Source organism: Acartia tonsa, chromosome 2 (genome assembly GCF_053477335.1).
Source record: "Acartia tonsa isolate MP-2025a chromosome 2, ASM5347733v1, whole genome shotgun sequence".
Taxonomy (NCBI): domain Eukaryota; kingdom Metazoa; phylum Arthropoda; class Copepoda; order Calanoida; family Acartiidae; genus Acartia; species Acartia tonsa.
This window is the reverse complement of record NC_137261.1, coordinates 58,292,325-58,314,790: the sequence shown is the minus strand read 5'-3', so window position 1 is coordinate 58,314,790 and position 22,466 is coordinate 58,292,325.

Below are 22,466 nucleotides of genomic sequence, written 5' to 3'. Positions count from 1 at the left end.
TAAAAATAATGAAATTTAAATAAAGATGGAAGAAAAGGGAAGTGAGAGAGAGGGACATTTAATCTTTAAAAAATGATGAATAAACGAAACTATAGAAGTCGTAGTAATCTTTATGAGTAACTTGATTTGTAGTACGGTTCGGGGAGATAGAGAGATTGAGGGATAGGTCAATGGAAGAAATAAGATTAATAGTTGGGGATAGGTCAATGGAAGAAATAAGATTAATAGTCGGGGATAGGTCAATGGAAGAAATAAGATTAATAGTCGGGGATAGGTCAATGGAAGAAATAAGATTAATAGTCGGGGATAGGTCAATGGAAGAAATAAGATTAATAGTCGGAGATAGGTCAATAGAAGAAAAATGATTAATAGTCGGGGATAGGTTAATGGAAGAAAAGAAAGTTAATAGTCGGGGATAGGTCAATGGAAGAAAAAACATTAATAGTCGGGGATAGGTCAATGGAAGAAAAAAGTTAATAATCGGGGATAGGTCAATGGAAGAAAAAAAGTTATTAGTCAGGGATAGGTCAATGGAAGAAAAATGATTAATAGTCGGGGATATGTCAATGGAAGAAAAGAAAATTAATAGTCGGGGATAGGTCAATTGAAGAAAAAAAGGTTAATATTCAGGGACAGCTCAATGGAAGAAAAAAAGGTTGATAGTCGGGGATAGCTCAATGGAAGAAAAAAATGTTAATAGTCGGGGATAGGTCAATGGAATAAAAAAGGTTAATAGTCGGGGATAGGTCAATGAAAGAATAGGGTTAATATTCAGAAGTGAGATAATGTAGAATATAAATTTTTAGGTGGTGCCTGCACCACCGATTCACTAGTTCTATAATATAAACACACTTTTAGAGTAATTTTATTACAATTTTTTAATGAAAGATGATTCATGTTACAATTATACAATCATATGAACATTGGAGTAAAATAATAGAGGAGGCATATGTAACTTTGACTACAGGGCGGGGACCCTGACCCGATTTTGTATTTGGTCTTTGAAATCTGCTAATAGCGTCGGAAACGCAGGCGAGTGAGTTCTTACAAAAGAACAGAAAGCAATTTAATAGCAGATGAAAAAAAAGGGCCTCCACCACGTAGGTCATCTATACTTACACATTAATTATATGAACGACCCTATATTATATTTATAAAAGAATTAAAGTATCTCCTAAAGATATATTTCATCCTTGATGATTATTATTTTTAATTGCTTTTTGTTCTAGGCGTTTATGACTCATACAAAACGTTTAAGATCATTTATAACATAAGTTTTCGGGTTGTTTCCCTTAAAGTGAATAGTCGATCTAAGAAAACCCCTCTCCTTATTCTGAAATATAAAGAATATAAATGCAGATAGTTTTTCGTTTGTTATCATATCTATGATACAAAGTAGTACGATGTCTGATGGTCTGTCTGTCCGTCTGTCTGTCTGAAGCTTAAGATCTCAGTAATCACTGAACCGATTTGGCTCTATTCTTCAGGGAATATACCTACTGGTCCTGGGATGGTTTTAAGCTATATTTACGGGGGGATGAAACAACCCCGACCCCCCTCCCCCCAAAAAAATTCATTTTACAAATAAAAATAAAAAAGAGGATTGACAACCACCCCCCCCCCCCAAAAAAAAAAAAATCTTTACTTTTTGGTGAAGCCCCTCGAGGCTAGGGGCGAAACCGCTAGAATTAAAAAAATTGTCAAAAAGTTTTTAAAATTGACATATTTTAATTGGACCTACTGATTCTTTTAAAGTTGCTATGCTTTCTAAATCGTACCTCACTTTTACAGGAATCCTCATACCAAGTTTGAAATGATAAGACTACTTTGATATTTAAATTTTAGATCTATCAGTTACGAACGTACGTAATATAAAGAGCTTTGTTTTTGTACAATTCTCCCAACCCTAAAAACATAAATAATCTGAAAATATATTTTTGAAAGATAATAATTAAAAGATCATTACCAAGGAGTCAGAGTTGAAAATACAACAGTGAATATATAATCGATATATTATTTCTTGGATGTTGCACCAGATTTTCATGTAGTCTGATAAAGTCATGCTTGCAGCCGGCTAAAATAACGATACTCTCATCCCCTCCCCGTTAGTGCATGGACGAATTGACCAAAAAATGATGTCCATTAGACTGGCCCAAAAAAACATGAATTTTTAAATCTTTACCATATTAATTTGCGGCTACCTTGAAGTTGTTACCGGCTCAAAAGTAGACCTTTTAGTGAAAACTAGACCTCTCTACTATGAAAATTGATCTCGAAATTTCAATCTTAAGCTTTTTATCAAAAACTTCATATTTTCATGATTTTAACAAGAAATAAGTAAAGAACTGCCAACCTAAAATAATGTAACAAGAGTTTAAATATTAAGCAATCATAAAAAGTAGACAGAACCGCCATTCCTGCCGAATAATTCCAAAAAACGTCTAAAAACATTGTTTTATTTAAAATGATAATTTGTGTAAGAAATTTAACTAAAACAGTAGTTATTAGTCTTATGAGAAGAGAAATGATGAAAAACTCTAAAAAATCTACATTTTAAAGACATAAAATAGGAAAAAGAGTTTTTAATAAATTTCATGGCTCAACAGACATTGTTGCCAATAAAGAGACAATTTATTTAAAGAAGAAATTAAATGAAGGTAAAAAAATATGTAAAACACTTATTCTCTTATCCAACTTTTAAAAAAAAGGATACTAATAAAAAAATTAATATTGCAAAAAATAATTTGATTGTTTATTATCAAACCAGGAATAAAGAGTAAGGCATATCTTTAATTATTTTTCTTCAATGATTTTGCTGTATGAATTAGCTTTCCCAAATTATTGTAATTGTACATAAAAAATATTTAATACTTTCTTTCTTCATATGTTTATTCCTGGTGATTTTAATATCTTATTTCAATGTTTGTAAACAAACAGACAGAAAATTTGATGTTTTGCTTTATATCTTGGTGTAAGGCTATATTAATTGGGGAAGAAAGAATGAAAATAAAAATGCATTTGACGAGATAGCGATAGATTTTTTCTTAGAATCAATTATAGGGCTAAAATCTACAAACAATGCATAACCTATTTTTACTTAACGCACATTGAAAAGCGATTTAGACCTTCATTTGGGCCACACTAATGTCCATGTTAGCAAGATAAATTGACGACAAATATTCCCCCTTTTAACATATCCACGAATATATTTACATATGATCATAGGCTATTCAAGGTTCCAATTTTGAACACTACATTTTTTGTACATAGAAATTGTTTCAAATATTTAATCATATATTCATCGCATTGTAGACAGCTTTTCGCGGATGTTAAAACCTATAAGTGTTTTTCAGCTGTCGTTGGGGGGCAACTCTTTGTAAAATTCACGACCTCTCCATTTGCCCCCCAAATATTATTCTATATTTATTTTCCTTGTTGGTTATACCCTATACCTGGTTCGCAAGATCCTTCGCAACTGACACACTTCAATTTCTCTATATATAATGACGGCAAAAGTTCTTGAAATGATTGGTATTACCCTGTAAGTGTAGAACACTAAATTACATAAATAAATGGGGCCTCTGGGGGCCTAACTACTGATATACACGTTCCATCGTTGTCTATGGGTGTTGTTTTGTTGAACATTTAACATTTAATGTTTAACTCTTAATGAAAAATAACATGCGTATTATACATTTCTCAAATTATTCTTTTTAGGATTAAGGATAATTATTCTATATAAAATTCTTAAATTAAAATAAATATCAATCTGTTTTAGATTTATATTCAAACAGTAAAAAATTTAATAAAAAAAACAACAAGTTTGTAAGCCAGCAAATAGAAATTTGTTTTTTATAAAACTTTGGGGACTAGTGAACATTTAAATTAAATTCCTCCTTTTATTTAAAATCTTCTTGAATTTCGACTTTTTGTGAGCCATAGCTATTCTTTATTTTTAATCATTCTAACTCTAAAGTTACAATTTACTTTGTCCATCGGTCTATCAGCCATGGTACAAAATATTAATATTAAATAATATAAAATTAGGGAAAAAAAGGTTTTGCGATTTTTTCCCAAAGAAATCTATTTTTGAATTTAACAAATACTCTTTAAATCTCCTTGTCCTTTTTAATCTCCTTCCATGATTTTTGTGCTTTGCATCTATGGATGTTGACATCCTTGTTTTGTGAGTGCATATCTCTTTCCCTTAATATTCTACATCATGACCTTGACCGACAAAAATCATTAAGATTTAAATGAAAGGTTTGAAAATTTACTCTGAAGAAAAAAAGAATGACAACATTCATAAAAACAAAGCTCTATAATAAGACGGAATAAGAAACGAAAATTGCCACTTGTAGAGTGTCAAAACTTAATAAGTAGAATATCAATCTATAAATCTAAACAAAGTTGTAAATAAACCTATTGTAAAATGCATAAAAACTGGATAATGCAAAAAGGAATTGATTATAGAGATGTTTTGCATTAAATATTGTACCATGTTGTCCTAGGAATCATTCTTCATATAAATAAGATAAGTACATCATAAAAATTGTATACAAAAGTTAAAAACAGCATGAAGCATGTTTTAAATGGACGTACATACAGACTTTCTAGTGACAATTATAGAGTTGATACGCTCAAATTGGAATTATTCTGTCAAGTTTGAAATTGAATGGACAATTTCAATGTGATCAAATTAGATTAACGATAAAAAGGAGTACATCCCCACTGACAATTAACAAATTAACCCTTTTGTAGATTAAAACTATTGGTTTGGCACTGCTAATTTAAAGCAAGCAATGGCTGTTTTTTTTAAAAACTTAAAGTGTTTAAGCCAATAAATAAGAGAAGTGTTTATAAAATTTGCCCCACTAATCGCTTAGTGGGGCAAAATTGTTTTCGTGATAAATTCACCAAAATCACATTAAAAATCTACAAAAAATAAACATAATCATAGAAGGGTTATGAACATAAGATTTTATTTAATTTTTGTAGATTTTTTATGTGATTTTGGAGGATTTTTCACGAAAACAATTTTGCCCCACTAAGCGATTAGTGGGGCAAATTATATTTAAGAATCTACCTCTGGTTGTTTCCCAAAACTAGAAAACAATGTTTAATTTAGGACATGCAGTATATATATTTTTAAGAATTTAAAGTTTGATTGTGCTCCCAAATTTAGCGACATTGTATAAACTCCATCAGAGGAAATTAATGAACTAAGGTAAAAATATACCAAGAAATAGGAATGAAGATATAATCAAATAGTAGAAATTATAAAGGAAAATAATAGATGTTTCTTTCTTATTTTTTCATTAGTTTTTAAACATAACAAAAATAACTAAAACTCTTTAGTTAGGTTTGAAGTATAAGATCTTCTAATGGTGTAAAAAAGGATAGTAATTACTAACTTTGGCTGCAATTTAACTTTTAAAATCATTTAATAGGTAAACTTAAACTACAGTTAAAAAACTTCAGATTATTTTACTCTTAACATATAAGATCTTATGTGTAAATTACTTTGGGTATAGTCCCTCTCATGGCAACGCCTCTTAAGGGGCGTTTCGTCGTATTTTCGCAGTAGCTTTTGTTAGGTTATCTAAGGTTAGGTTAGGTTAAGTTGGGTTAGGTGATTGCCCAGCAGGGTTAGACAATTGACCCCTCAGGATTAGAGCCCACCGCAGAGGCTAGAAAAGCAACTGTGAAAATATGACAAATCGCCCCTTAAGAGGCGTTGCCACGAAAGGGACTATACCCCATAAATTGTTTATGTAGAGTGTATTTTTGTTACTTAGAACATATAAAACTTTAAGAATTAGTTGGGCTTTCAAACAATAACTTTAAAATAAGAGGGGAAGAGTAATTTTTTTCCTTTTCTAAAACCCGTCGGGGGCTCTTCATCTGCCGGGCAACCTAATATAACCCAACCAAACATCTTATGAATATTTTTGAGGGTTTATGTGATGTAAAATTTTGAGTGAATACACCCACTGTGGGCTAGAATTGAATCAAGACAAAAGTAAGTGCCGAGCCCTGGGACCTATGTATGTGAAAATAGACATAAAACCATGATGATTCCAGGTAAAACCAAAATATTTCAGCGGGGGCTTTTTGAGAAAATTAGATTTAAAAATTTCAAGTTCAATTTTCACCCCCTAGGAGTTGCCGCAAAATAATGACAAGAAAAGCAAATATTATCTATTTTAAATAATGAACAACTTTGCTTTTATGAAGTCCTTCTTAAAACCTTTTTATATATGATTATTTTTAGGCTGAATTTTCGTGACCTTTGCAAAGCAAGTGATAAAAATGGCCATTTATTAACTCCCTTCAGGAGTGGTTTTATGAAGAACTTTATAAAAGCAAAGTTGTTCAAATTTAAAATAAAAAATATTTGCTTTTCTTGTCATGATTATGCGGCAACTCCTAGGTGGTAAAAATCGAACTTGAAATTTTCAAATCTAATTTTCTCAAAAAAACCCCGGCTGAAATATTTTGGTTTTACCTGGAATCATCATGGTTATATGTCTATTTTCACCATACATAGGTCCCAGGGCTCGGCACTTACTTTTGTTTTGATTCAATTCTAGCCCACAGTGCACCGTATTACTAATCTGTTGAACCCTGAGAGAGAAGTCATTTACATAATTTCCGGAAAGTCAAGACTCAAAGTTTCCCAAGTTTTAAATATTTTATTATAATTGGGTTAGTTGCCATACAAAACCTCAATTTGTAAGCGGAATTTTTTATATTATTTTCTTTGTGAATAAGTAAATGGAGAAAGTCGCTCAATGTGACGTCATAAAAATGAGGGATATGAGTGGGAAAGAAACCTCCTAATCACTTATTTTTATGAAGTTACACGTCTTTCTTTGAGCGACTTTCTTCATTTATTTCTCCAATTGTTTGAATTTCTGCTATTTTTGGAAAATTGGTTGTATTGTAAAGATGATATTGAAAATAGGCAGTCTAATTAATGCTTCATACATACACATTATCAGTTATGTGGTTAGATGTTGGATCAATATTTTGCTATTTATTGCAGAACATTCATTTGTAAGTTTAAACAAAATCTATCATATTTTTTAGTGCAAATTGCTTAAATACGATACTTCGCTTATAATATTGTACCTTATTGTCTTGGGAAACATTTTCTAAAATCAGATTAATAGGATAACTTTATCATAAGAAATTCTTTGTAAAAAAAGTTGAAAACATCGGCATATTTTAAATGAACATACGGACTTTCATGCAAAGTTTAAAAGCGAGAGGACACTTCTAACATGTCTAAATTAACGAAAAGACCTACGGACAGGCTCTGATTATGGAAAATGAAATATTAATCCATCTAATCAAGAATATTAATAAATTTAAATACTTTAAAAGATTTATTCAATACAAAATATTGATTTATCACATGCAACTATTTAGATTCTTAGAGAAAATAGGTAATTATGCTTCCTAATTATAAACAAAGAGGGAGTGATGATTGGGCTGTTTATACCACTAGTCCCCAAAGTTTTATAATAAAATTTTTTTAATTCGTTATCTTTAACAACTATGGGGACTTTCATTGATTTTGTTTGGTTGGTCCGTATAGTTGTGAGTCCAAAGGTTTTTACTTCTAATTGTAATCTAAGGGATACAATTGTGTATTATCATTGGAGATGTAAATCAATGTATCAATTGTCTTATCCATTTAGATTCCTGTTATAAATCATTGTAAGAAACTATGATACTATTAGTCCATTGTTCTAATATGATTTCTTTCGGGATTTTTCCAAACCTTTTAAAAGCAAGAACCTGGTTATACAACTCTGGGTACCATGGTAAAAATATAAATTATGTCAAATGTCCTCTCCCTCCCAGTTTACTATCTGGAGTAAAAGAAAGTAACTTTCTTTTACTCCAGACACTGCAGTGAAGGAGGGAGGGGACATTGGACAGAAGATTTTACTGGTACCCAAAGTTTTTAAAACATGTTCACCCACGTAACTCGTTGGTTCAAGAACGTTGGGTACCTTCAAAATACTCCTAAAACTATTAAAAAAGATGATTAAAGTCCCTCAACAGATTATGACGTCATTCGATAAAATAACCAATGAGAGGCCAGCATAAATTTTACCATTGGTCAATTACAGTGCATGTATATTGTATACTGGCCTTTCATTTGGCTATTCTATTGTAAGATGTCATAATCTGTTGTAGGACTTAAACCATCTTCCTATTAAAGTCCTATTTTAAAGAAGATGAGTAAAGTCCCTCAACAGATTATAACGTCATACGATAAAATAACCAATGAGAGGCCAGCATAAATTTTACCATTGGTCAATTACAGTGTATACTGGCCTTTCATTGGCTATTCTATCGCATGACGTCATAATCTGTTGAGTCACTTTAATCATCTTCCTATTAAAGTCCAAGTTTTATAACTAATATTTATAATCTACATAAAGAGTATTTTGTTTATCATCATTGGTTATATACATAAATTTAAAGTCTATTGTCTTATCCCCTAGGATCCCTGACACAAAGTGACATCAAAATTTGTTGTAGACAAAATTCAAAATATTAAAACATAATTAAAAGTAAAAATATTTAAACATATGGCTAATTAATGAAATTAGTAAGGGTGTGAGGGAAAAAAAGAAATTTTAGCGTAACTACTCCATAACTCAATTTATAACTTAATTTCTTGTGTCTTCTACAATAAGGGTCGGTCCTTCCGTCGTAGGTACGATTCAGAAAGCGTTGCAACTCCAGAAAGTCCGTTCGTCAAATTAAAAACTTGATGTTTTACTTTCTTACCAACAAATTTTAGTGTGATACAATTATCAGATTGATCTGATTTTTATAATACTGATTCCTAGGAAAACAAAGCACAATGTATAAGCGAAGCATCTTTATAATCAGGTTCTAAAAATGTTAGTACGTCCTTAAGGATTATCCCTTTATAAGCAGTTTTGCAAGAAATTTACTTACAATTTTTTATACTTATACATATTACATTTATATTCTATTATTCAGTTTTGATACTCTACAAGTGTTAATATTCGTTCGTCCTACCATACATTAACGTTTACTTTAAAGTTTGGTTTTAAAAATTTAAAAATTGGGAAGTTTTCCTAGTTATATTTCTCTTAAAAGGGTTTGGCAAGACCTATAAGAAGCTTTATTGTAATCAGATCGGTCCTTAGCTAAGTCATCCAGACACACTTGCAAATATTCTGTCAGTTATGGAGTGAAAAAATGAGCACGCCACAATTCACCTTCCAATACTAAACTAGTGATTAATGTCCTCCCTGTTAATATAATATTCATTTTTTTATAATATAGGAAGACATGTTAGAAATAATAAATAAAAAGCATTCTAGTGTCATGTAAATACGGAACTGTAACATTACATAAACAAACAAGAATTCACCATTAATAAAACATCTCCCCACATAAATTACCTCAAAAGGAAATCTCTTAGAGGGATGCAGCCATTGTGCAGAATTTACTAATTCGGCGGCAGTGAAAATGAACATTAATATCAAGGAGGGTACTTAGAGGTGACCAAATGTGATACATTTATGATTAGTAACACTTATTTCATTTTAAGTTAGAATAAATAAAAATTTAACAAATCTACAGTGCTTATTATAGGTCATCTCATTAATGTACGTACTCTAAAGTGCATGGTTTAAATTGACCTAGAAGAAAGTATCTAGGCGTCACTTTCCCAAATGCAAACAAAAACAATTTTTTTAACCATTGCTTCGACCCTAAGAGTACATATGGGCTAACTTCTTTTATATCAGACTGAAAATAGGTTAAATATATTAAAATAATTACATTGTTTAAGTAAAGTAATTAAAAATAGCTTAAGGTAGTGCAATTGAAGGGTTGAATAAATGACAAAAAATGGTATAGTAAAATTATGTATCATTGAATATATATTTTGATGTAGTTATAGAGATGCTTCTCCAAATGACACTTTGGACGTTTTGCCCTAAGTGTTTTAAAGATATATTTCTAAAATTTGAAACACAACGAGTAATAAATGAGTAACAATCCTTATAATAAAGTAACAGGATATCTATATGCATATGTCTGTAATGTAAGATCTTGCTATTTGCTAAACTGATATGGTTCTCTTTTACAATGTATCTTCTCATAAGTCCTGGAAAAGTTTGGGGGAGGGTACCACTACCCTCGAGGAAAAAATAACACCCTAGACAATTTATTTTTACTTTTTCATTTTAAAACGAAAATAAAAAAATTGGTTGTCGATTTCAACCCTTCCCCTTTTCTCCCCTCTCAAGTGCCCCTAAAGGCCTCTAGAGGCGTATTAGCTATTGAGTTATTTTGATGGACTTGCATATTCAAGGTCCGATTTTGTACATTACATAGATATAAATATTCAATACATATGAGTTTTAAAACAATATAACACCAAAAGCAATTCCACCTTCAGAAGCAGTATTTTAGCTGTTAGTTGCCCTTGTACTTTTTAAACCTGTATACATTTTCAGAACACTAATTACCTGTCATCGCAATAAAGAGAATAAAAAGGAGAAACCTGAAGATACCTCACTCCCATACCACTTTTATTGCACACAATTAAATGGTCACACATACCCAAGGAGGGAGAGGATATTTGACTATAAATTTAACTAGTTTCCAAAGTTTATAATCATATTTAATGGCCCTACATAAATAGGGTAAAATTAAGATTGGATTGGTTAGTATCAAAACTTAATAACCTATAATTTTTGTTCAACATAATAAAAGGGTTAATTTGGTTTATCATCAATGGGGATGTATTTGAATTTATCAGTAATTGTCTTTTCCCTGAAAGTCCATGAATACATGGTCTTAAAAAGTAGGACGGTTAGATCGTCAGCTTTTAAAGAAAAGAAAAAAGGATGACAACATCCATAAAAACGAAGCTCTAAAATCCGAAACAAACGAACAAATACTGTTGTAGCCTTGTAGGATTTGTTTATAGAGATGCCTCGCTTATAATATTATACTTTGTTGTCCCAGGAATATTTAACACAAAAATCAGATGAATAGGTAAGTCATAACATACAAAAAAATATAATTTTCCAAAGTTAAAAATTAGCATGTTTTTAATGAACGTATGGAATTTCTCGTAACGAGTTGCTAAATTGTACCTAAGTGTTGTATGAATCGTTAAGCAAAGTTTGAAATCGATATGACAATGTTAACGAAAATTTTACGGACATACTGACCGACTCTAATCATAGAAATAGCTTCGCTTAAAAAATATACATCTACTCTGAAAATATATGCGCATGTACTTCTTTTGTAGATAAAGTGAGAAATTTTTCTAGTTAATATTCAGGTCACATATGAATTTGTAATGGTACATTCCCTAAAATGCACCATTGAACCACCCTTTTCACCCTACTTGTAACTCAAGTTTTACAAACACTTTCCTTCATACGTGGGTTTGGAAACTTTAATTACTTTCATTAAATCTTGATTAGTTGGTCAAAATAAGCAGTGTCAAAACTTTTCAACCAATAAGTTTTATCATCAGAATTGAGGATGTACATTATTTTATTGTCTAGTGTCTTATCCCTTAATATCCCTGATTAATGTATGTCATTTCTTAAAAATCTATACAGAGGATGGGAGTGGGGGGAATTATGGATGCTACACTTGCGCTTTTAGGGATAGTGTTAGAAAATTCTGATAAGCTTTAGTATCAAGGACAAGTACAATGCAGTGCTAATTTTATATCCTAATTTCTACAATGGATATAGAATACGTGGATATATTGACAGGGGGAAATTTGTCATCAATTTTGGTTGCTTATATTGATCTCATTTATTGGCCAGTTAGTTCATACAGTAGGAAGGGAGGGGATGTGGTAAAGAAGGTGGATTGAAAGTATCGTTATTTGAGCCATCTGCGACTATCAAAGTATATGAAAAACATCCAAGTAATAATATATCGATTATTAATTTATTCAGGGACAAAGAAAAGAATTCCCAGGGATCTGAAGGGATAAGACATTGACAATGGGCGATAAATTGATACACATCCCTAATTAAACCAACCAATCCAAATGCAAGTACTAAGAGTATTTGCGCCAACAAACAAGAAAACATGGTCATTCAACATGTCGCATCAAGGCTTAGTAATAATTTTAACAAGGATTTAAATTGATCATTAAATTTTAAATATATTTGTAATGTAATAGTTATTTATCGCATTGTATTACAAAAATATTTCTACGGATAGTAAAATGAAGAAAAAAATAAGATTAAAGGGTCCAAAACTGGTATTAATTCTTTGATTTTTGTTTTAATATATATGGAAAATTGTTATTAATATGATCAAATAAATATTAGATAAGAGTTGTTAGACCTATGTGGTAACTAGGTATACCAATGATGAGTTGAATGTACTTCAAATTGAATTTAAAAATATATTATATTCATTATTGAATTGTAAAAAAAAATAAGACCACTGGGTATAGCTGCCAGCTCACAGTGTCCCAGTGGACATTCAGGTGTGGCGTCTGGGGCCACCTGAAGGTGACGTCGGTCCCCACCCTCATGCGGCCAACCAAGATTGACCCAGAAACTTGCCGGGACCTGGCCCCGAACCGAGTCTACACCCTGCCAGGCAAGACCATGCCATTGACGTTCCAGCTGAACCATCCCCTGTTCTTCACCCTTGATATGGTGGGGGCGCTGGTAACCACCTGGGACCACCTGGGAAGAGATTGCCCCTTGAGGCTGATCCGCAGCCTCCAGCCCATGTATAGCATCAAATTATATCCAGCTTTCTACGAATATAAAAGTGTACAATCATGAGATTAAAACCAGTTTTTTAGCAACGAGGTGCCGAATTGTTCATTCTATAATCCGCGGAAAGCTGTTTAAAATACGACAAAAGAAATAACTATTATTAAATCTTGATTAGTTGGTTAAATTAATCAATGTCAAAACTTTTCAACCAATAATTTTTATCATCATAGTTGTCCATTATTTTATTGTCTAGTGTCTTGTCCCTTAAGATCCCAAACTAATGTATGTCATTTCTTAAAAATCTAAACAGAGGATAGGGGGGGGGGGGGAATTATTGATGCCACACATGCGCTTATAGGGATATTGCCAGAAAAAAATTGATAAGCTTTAGTATCAAGGACATGTACAATGCAGTGCTAATTTTATATCTTAATTTCTACAATGGATATACAATATTACGTGGATATATTGACAGGGGAAAATTTGTCATCAATTTAGGTTATTTATATTGACCTCATTTATTGGTCAGTTAGTTTATCTAGTAGGAGGGGAGCCTGGGAGGGTATAGGGTAAATAAGGTAGATGGAAAGTATCGCCATTTTATCCAACTGCAAGCATCATTTTTGTAGAGTACATGAAAATCTGGTACAAAATCCAAGTAATAATATATCGATTCTTAATTTATTCAGGGACAAAGAAAAGAATTCCCAGGGATCTGAAGGGATAAGACATTGGGTGATAAATTGATACACATCCCTAATTAAACCAACCAATTCAAATGCAAGTACTAAGAGTATTTGCGCCAACAAACAAGAAAACATGGTTATTCAACATGTCGCATCAAGGCTTAGTAATAATTTAAACAAGGATTTAAATTGATCATAATTAAATTTTAAATATATTTGTTATGTAATAGGTATTTATCGCATTGTATTACAGAAATATTTTTACGGATATTAAAGTGAAGAAAAAAAATAAGTTTAAAGGCTCCGGGTTTACAAAACTGGTATTAATTCTTTGATTTTTATTTTAATATATGTGGAAAATTGTTTTTAATATGATCAAATAAATATTAGATAGGTATACCAATGATGAGTTAAATGTACTTCAAATTGAATTAAAAAATATTTCATATTCATTATTGAATTGTAAAAAAAAAATATTAGCAGAAAAGCTACTTTATAATTCGCATTGGTCTGTCCGTCAATGTATATTTGCACTTTAGTTCCGTTTAAATTTGTTTTGATTCTTATAGAAATTGCCATCCTTTTCTAACCTAAAATATACATATATCAAACGCTTTTTAATCTAAATTGTAGAAAAAACTCGCTAAAAAAAGTAGAGCAAGAAAAAACTAAATTAATAATACTGTTAGGTGTTAGAAAATTCGTGAATAAGACAAGAAGCTAAAGGGTATAGCTCTCACAATACTACGAATATTTTAAAATAGCTAAATATTAATTTATCCAGTAGTATAAAAAGAACCATTGAGCAAGATATTAAAGGACATATATACAAACAAACATCCTCTTACTTTAGTATACATAATTATATTATATCTTTTCCAATTATTTAGTAATTTTTATAGGTACTTTAAATTACTGAAACTAACAATCTAACTAATTTACTAAAATATGATGCTAATCTATAATTTTATGTTGGTTTGTGGGATTACTTAAAACATCCCACAGGCTATAACAGGGATTAACTTTTTTGTCCATTTCTTAATACTTTTACAGAGAATAAAGCGTTTTCAGTCTTTTTAGGTCATGTTCGGTTTTATGTGTAATAGATAGGTTTGTCTTTACTATATACAAAGCTTGTGACTTTGGCCTTAGCCTCTATGTTTTTGTTTGATAGTTATTTTACCTTCCAGAAATTGAAATATATATTTTTCTAAAAGGAAAACCCGATCAGTCAAAATTGTAAAAAAAATATTATATGGTTAACATATTGGGTTATTATGTTGCCTAATCGTTTTAGGAACCACCATTTAAGGATTATCATTTCATATTACAAGATAATTCCTTGTCATTTTAGGAATCTTCATTCACAATTTGGAATAAATATTGCTTTAAAATTATGATGGCCACAACCTAAAATAAAGCTCTAGTAAAGCTTAATATAAGTTAATGTTATTAACATACCAACGAAATTGATTTTAGACATATCTATTGCTTTGCAATTTGCTATTTGTTTTAAACCGAAAGGGCGATTCTTCTAGAATGCTTAAATAGACAATAAGAGTTAACACTTATGAGTCGATTTTAAAAATGTTCTCTATTAGACTGTATATAATCAAATTTACTGTAGTAGCGGTTACGCCCCAAAATTTTGCATTGACAGGGCATTATTCGCAAAATTGATTATTTAACAATGTTTTTAACAATTATAATGATATATGGATGGGTAATAAAAATAAACCATCATGTTTTTCAAAAATTGTAATTATAAATATATAATATATATGATATTTATTTATTTATGCCCTGATGGCGGAAAATTGTCCAAGATCAGTGGAATGTTGTGGATCTGCGGTTAATAATAAATTTGATTTGATTTGATTGAAAAGAACAAAACATGATTTTTTTTCATGGGCATTTTCTCTTGGGAGGGTGGTGGTACCCTCTCTAAACCTTCTCAGGACCTTTGTTGTAAAAGAGAACCACATCAGTTAAACGGTTAATGAAATCCGTCGGTAAAGACAGATAGACTTAGAGACATCCTGTTTTTTTTTAAGCACAACTGTGCATAACTGTCCTTGTTTACTGCTAAACTGTGTATGTATAACGGTTTCAACCTTTTTTTTGCATCCCCAAGATTTATTCAAAATGTTAATAAATGATTTTGCCCCCGGGGGAAACACGATAAAAATTGTTGTTTAGAGTCACCAAGGCGGGGTGTGATCATTTCTGCAAAAAGACTTCTTTTGATTAGCACAGCTTTAAAAAAAATTTCGAAATAAAATTCTTCCAAGAAATGAAGATCCTAATCAGTTAAGTCGTTAGCAAGATTTTCTTGGACAGACAAAAAAAAACTTTATTAATTTTAACATAAAATAGCTGCAATATGCTCCAAAAAGTACTTTAAAGGGAGTAGTGTAGTTTATATTTGATTTTGATTCCAAAAAATAACCATAGGCGGATAGAGGTGCCTATTAAAATACCTGGGACTGTAAAGAATATCCATATCAGTCCAGCAGTTAGCAAGATCTTGTAGTACAGACGTAACCATTTTTTTTACAATGGGACAAATACATGTTTTTGTAACAATTAGATAATGCAGAATTAAATTTAAGATTTTGGTTGATTGTGATTGAACACCAAAAAGGCAACCTTTAATAAAGCTTATACGCTTCTTCAGGGTTATCGGATAAATAATAAAAAATCTTAAACATTAAAAGGTCAATATTACCAATATTACCAATATTATTATTTTTTTTTCTCATTCAAATACATACAATTCTATCATCACTTCTATAAGATTTTTGTCTTTTTACTATAGCAGATAATCTATATAAAAGGAAGGGTCTTACGGGATAATATATTAAGTTGATGTAATCCCCAATGTGAATAAACAAAATGACTAACTGTGTTAACTATAATTGATTGTTGAAAATTTAAAAAAAAAACACTCAAAATGCAGTAAAAATATTCAAAGTTAATAACCAACGAGTAATTAAACTTGGTTATAAAACTCTCCCAATGAATCTAAATCCATTTTTTTTCTTTGTAAAATTAAAGAAAAATGTTATGTCTAGTCCCTTATCCTTGTAAATTACGTATGCATAAAGCAAATTGTGGTCACAGCCAAAAAGATAATATTACTAATGGAGGGTGGGAAGGGGTTGTTGTTGTTGTTGTAAAAAGTACACCCTCCCCCTACCAAATACTGAGGAAAATTTTAAAATCTCAGGGGAGGGAGAGGACATTGGTTTTACTTGAAACTTTGGTTACGTGGTGATATTAAATCTTGATTAGTTGGCTAAAAACAGGGTCAAATGTTTGGATATAGTCCCTTTTGTGGCACAAAGGAGCGATTCGTCGTATTTTCAAAATGGCTTTTGGTTATTTTAGGATAGGTTAGGTTATATTGTTGTGATTGCCCCGCAGGGTTAGAGCCCCCCACAGGGGCTAGAAATAGGTAAAAGCTACTGTGAAAATACGAAGAAACGACCCTTAAGGAGCGTTGGCACAAAAGAGCCTATGTGGTAATACGACACCCAGACGGACAGGCCGTTTACAGAGTTGCTTCGCTGTGACTTATGATAACAAACCCCCTGCACTAATCTTATTATATCACCATCTATCTCATGACCGCTGTTGACCCCGCAACCCAGCGGTCAAACTGGCCTGCCTAAATGTGGGGAGGGGACTCAAACATGCAACTATCACGCGTCCCTCACGCGCTTATATAACCGGGAGGCGTTGCCTCCCCTTTTACCACCGCTGCCCCCACAGCCTGTCTACCGCCGGGAGCTAAGCCCTAGCGTCCCACACCCCCTTCAAACCTAACCATTGTTATAATCTGTTGTATATATATAGTAAACATAGCTTGTAAATATTATTCAGTTTAAATATATAATTTCTGTATGATTGAATCCTGCTTGTTTGTTTGGTAGAATAATTAAAGGCTAGGGCTCGTTGAATCCGAACTCGTTACCCCGTGGGCCGAGAACGCTCGGCTTACCAGAACTTGGTGTCAGCGTGTTTCAATCGAGTCTTACAGAAACTAGCCTATTCTACCTCTGATTGGACCCTTTGGCAAGTAAGGGGACAATCAGCCGCCAACTGAGAAGCCAACTGACCCGTGAGACGGCCTTTTTAGGTCGAATTTCCATCATTTTGAACGCAATATGTGGGCCTCTGGCCTACGGCAAGCAGATTTAGCCTGCTAAAAGCGCCAGTTAAGACGCTTTTTCCGTGCTGTGTAGGAGTAGCGCTAGGTGCGCAGCCACGGCAATCGGATAATTTAGCTCAGACGGCTACAGAACTGAGTCTAAATTGGCAAGTGTAGCTGGGACAAGCCCCAGGACACCCAGGCCAAACCTACGAGACAGACAGCTGGGTGCTGGTCTACTTAAGAAGGCAATGTGTGGCTGCGAAGCTTCAGCACACAAGTAAGCCCTACCACTGCGACGGATAGCAGATTTTGAGCCACAGGCACGGCAGGACGGGACATTCCCTGCCGCTGCCTCCCAGGATTCGAACCCGAGGCGCTGCAGGACGGGCCATTCCCTGCCGCCATTTTCGGGATTCGAACCAGCGGCGCTGTAGGACGGGCCATTCCCTACCGCCGTCACCCCTCTGAACCTTGCAGGACGGACATTCCCTGCTACCAGTGCTTCCAGAATCACACCTAGAGCTCCTAGTGATAACAACACATAAGTGTGTGTAAATGTCAACCAAGTGATAAAAATAAATATAAATTGTTGACCCAGTGATAATTAATAAGCTCTAGTGATTCGAAGCTACAGTCTAAGCCACCATGGTAAGCGATACCACCATAGCTGCGGTTCGGCCACCACCGAAGTTTCTGCCAACCCCAGCCGAACGAGAGGCCCCCTTGTCTCAAGGGCAGGACCTCCACTTCCCCTGCCATGTCAGGGTGAGGTTTCCTACTCCTGACCCTGCCCAGCACGTACAGGTTGATGCCATGATCGATTCTGGCAACCGTGTACCAGGGTCTGCTGTAATTTCTGAGCACCTCATGCACGCGATGGGCGTGCAACGCATGTTGATTCCGGATAACACCCAAATCCTGACTGCTAACGAGGAAGGCCAGCCCCTCCAGGTAATAGGAAAATTAAAAGAGTTATATATGGCAGTCTCACACACCCTTATACTCCATCTATACCACGTGACTGTGGTCCGGAACCTCTCACACCCTCTGAACCTAGGAGGGTATTTTCTCAAGGAGTTCGGAACAAGGCTCTGTTTCGACATGCAACCACCTTGCTTGTGGGTGCGTGGGGAGTTTATCCCACTCCGTGGCGTCCCCATTGACCGGGAGACAGCCGAGAGAGAGCTAAGCTATGAGGGGCCTCTGCCAGGCCCCCTGCCTGAGCAGCCGCGTGTGGTTGAGAAAGGCACACACTGGGTGGACGCTGAGCTCAACGCACACAAGGGAGCTAACCTGCTAGCCATGGGGTTGCCCCCAGTGCCCAAGGTGCCGAGGGAGAGCCTGCCAACAACGTTCCCTGAGATTGCCAGCCCTCCAGAACCAATCTTCTCCGCCGACACCTTTATCAACGGCCAGCCGTGTCCACCTGGCCCCCTCTACCTGGGACCTCCAGCCAGTCCACCAGCCAAGCCCGAGTCCAGACCCGTCAAGTCGCGGTCTGATGTACCTGGAGCCACACTCAACTCTCAGGCCTCAGCCTCTCCCGGCGCCGTGCCCGTCAAGTCGTGGCCGGCTGCCCCCGGAACCATGCATGGCTCCGCTACCTCAGCCTCTCCGAGCGCCGAGCCCGTCAAGTCGCGGCCGGACGCCCACGGAGCCAAGGCTGGACCCAGCACTTTGGCCTCTCCCAGCGCCGAGCCCGTCAAATCGTGGCCGGACGCCTTCGGAGCCACCCCTGGCTCCGACACGTCAGCCCCTCCAGAAGCCGAGCCCGTCAAGTCGCGGCCGGTGGGTCCCGGAGCCAAAGCTGACCCCGCACCAGCCACGTATAGGCTAAGCGCTGTCACTCCAACTGATGGCCAGCCACCCCAGCTCCGCACAGCCAAGCGGGTGGTCCTGCCTGGCCGCGGGGTCATGGCGGTCCCTGTTGAGCTAGTAGGCCATCGCACCAAGGATGCCATCCAACTAGCTGCCCCAGAACAGAGGTTTGGGGAGGATCTTGTTATCCCAGAGGGCCTGTATGCCCACAGGCCTGGCTCCGCCACTGTGTTTAGAGTACTGGTGGTAAATGAAGGGGAGATGCCCCTCTTGCTGGATGCTGGCCTCCCAGTGGCTGGGGAGCTGGTCAAACCTGACATTCTAGAGGTCTCTGATACGCCTCCCCCGCGTCTCCACTCGTTCCAAGAACCTGCTGAGCCTCCAGAAATGCAGGAGTTGTGGGAGGCCCTGGAGATGGAAGACAATGAGTTCCTACGCAAGGACCCCTTGCTTAAGAAGAAGGTCTGGACTATGTTGTCAGAATACAGAGACGTCTTCTCTAATTCTACCCCCGGCTGCACAGATGTGGTTGAGTTGCAGCTGCGCCTCAAGCCAGGGACCCAGCCGATCCGCCAGAGATTTAGGGATCTGAACCCGCGGCAAGAGGCTGAACTGGAGAAACAACTGGACACCTGGCTACAGGAGGGAGTCATAGAGCCGTCAGACTCCGCCTGGAGCAGCCCCCTGGTGCCCATCAAGAAGAAGGACGGGAGCACCCGCTGGGCCGTCGACTACAGAGCCCTCAACAAGTGCCTGGAACTGGACAGCTACCCCCTGCCTAGGATCCAGCAGTTGGTAGAACGAGCTGGCGGGCACCGTGTCTACAGTGCTTTAGACGCGGTGGCCGCATACTACACCATCCGTGTGTCCGAGGACAGCCGGCCCTGCACCGCCTTCACCACCCCCAGGGGCTTGTATCAATGGAAAAGGATGCCCTTTGGCCTGGCTACGGCACCGTCTGTCTATTCCAGGTTTATTGCAGGGGTCCTAAACCCACTAGGCACAGCCAACCTCCAGTCATACCTTGACGACGTCCTGACTTTCCACCAGGATACCTGGGCCCACCTGGCCAGGCTCCGAGAGGTCTTGGAAGCCCACCGCAGGGGAGGGATCCGCCTCAAGCCAGCCAAGACCAAGCTGTTCCGATCCAAGGTGGATTATCTGGGCCACACCCTCAGCCGTGAGGGGATAGCCATGCAGGAGGACTATATTGACCGTATCCTGGACTGGCCAGCCCCCAGCACCCCCAAGGATTTGCTGGCGCTGCTGGGGTTCTTTGGATACTACCGCCTGTTCATCCCAGAGTTTGCAGACCTCACCTACGAGATGAATCGGCAGAAGACGGCCAAGACCCTAACCTGGACGCCTGAGATGGAAGCCCAGCTGCTGCAACTCAAGGACAAGTTCCGCAAGGCCCCCATCCGAGCGCCGCCCAGGTTTGATTTGCCAGCGGTGTTCCAGCTCACCACAGACTTCAGCAGCCGCGCCATCTCTGCCATACTGAGTCAATGTCAGGATGGCAAGGAGAGGTTGATTGCCGCCGTGGGGCGCAAGACAACCGACCCTGAGACGCGCTACCCGTCCTGGAAGGGAGAGATGGCCGCCATTATGTATGGGATCCGAAAATTCCACGGCATCTTGTCCTACCGCAGCTTCCAGATCAACACTGATTCCTCAGCCTTGCTACAGATGAAATCACTGAACACCTCCACAGGGATGGTGGCCCGCTGGCAGGAGGAGCTAGCGGCCTTAGACTTTACCGTCTGCCACCGGCCTGGCACCCAGAATACCAACGCCGACGCCCTCAGCCGCCGGGAAGATGCCAACATGCCAACGGCTAGTGCCGAAGAATTAGCAGAGCAGGCTGAGTATATCCACAACCTTTGCCAGCTAGGGGAGTCCGCAGCTAGCCGGCCCCCTGCCGCCCGACTGGATCCAGCTAGAGTATTGGAGGCCCAGACACAGGACCCCCTTCTGCTCCGTGTCCGCCAATGGGTGGCTGATGGCAAAGCCCCAACTAAGGCTGAGCTGCGTGGCAAGGAACGAGACGAGCAGCAGTACGCCAGCCGCTTCCCAGCCCTGGGGCTTGACGAGCATGGCTGCCTCACCACCACCGACCAGACCCTGACAGGGGAGAGGACAAGATACCTGCTGCCTTCGGCCCTCCAGCAGGATGCGTTCTTTCTAGCCCATGGGACCCCCATGGCCGGGCACTTTGGGATGGACGCGACTATCGCCCGCGTTGCCATGCACTTCTGGTGGCCCAACCTGGCCCGTGACATCCGTCTGATGGTACAAACTTGCCCTGAGTGTGTCCAGAAGGTTACCAAGGAGAGACTGAAGCAAGGGATCCACGTGCCCTCCCGCCAGGGGTATCCACAGCAAGTCCTATTTATCGACCTGGTGGGGCCACTGCCAGAGACCCCAGCTGGGAACCGCTATATCCTCACCTGCCAAGATGGGTTCAGCCGGTTTGTCAGCCTCTACGCCATCCCCAACAAGCGCACTTTCACGGTGGCTGAGACCCTGTTGCACCGCCACCTGGCCACGTTCGGATGCCCCCTGAAGATCCATTCCGACAATGGAATGGAATTTACCGGCCAGGTATTCCAGGAACTGGCCTCCAGGCTTGAGATTGGCCTGACACATCCACCACCCTACAACCCGCAGTCCAACCGAGTGGAGAGGTTTCATAGGACGCTCAACACAGGCATGCGCCTGTTCCTAGACAGAGACGATAACAACTGGGAGCCCCACCTGCCTGCCATCGCCTTCGCATACAACACCAAGGCCTGCAGATCCACTGGCGTGACCCCGTTCCTGGCCTTCTTTGGGAGAGAGGCCAAACTTCCGGTGGACATGGTACTACGGCTGCCAGAGACCGAATATGCTTCAGTTCCAGCCAACGTCCAAGCTCTCTTGCAGCGCTACTATGCAGTGTATGATGCCATCCAGCAGAAGGAGGAGGGAGCCATCCGGAGGAGCGCGGCAGCTTACGAAGGCACGGCCAAGTATGAGGTTGGAGACTTGGTC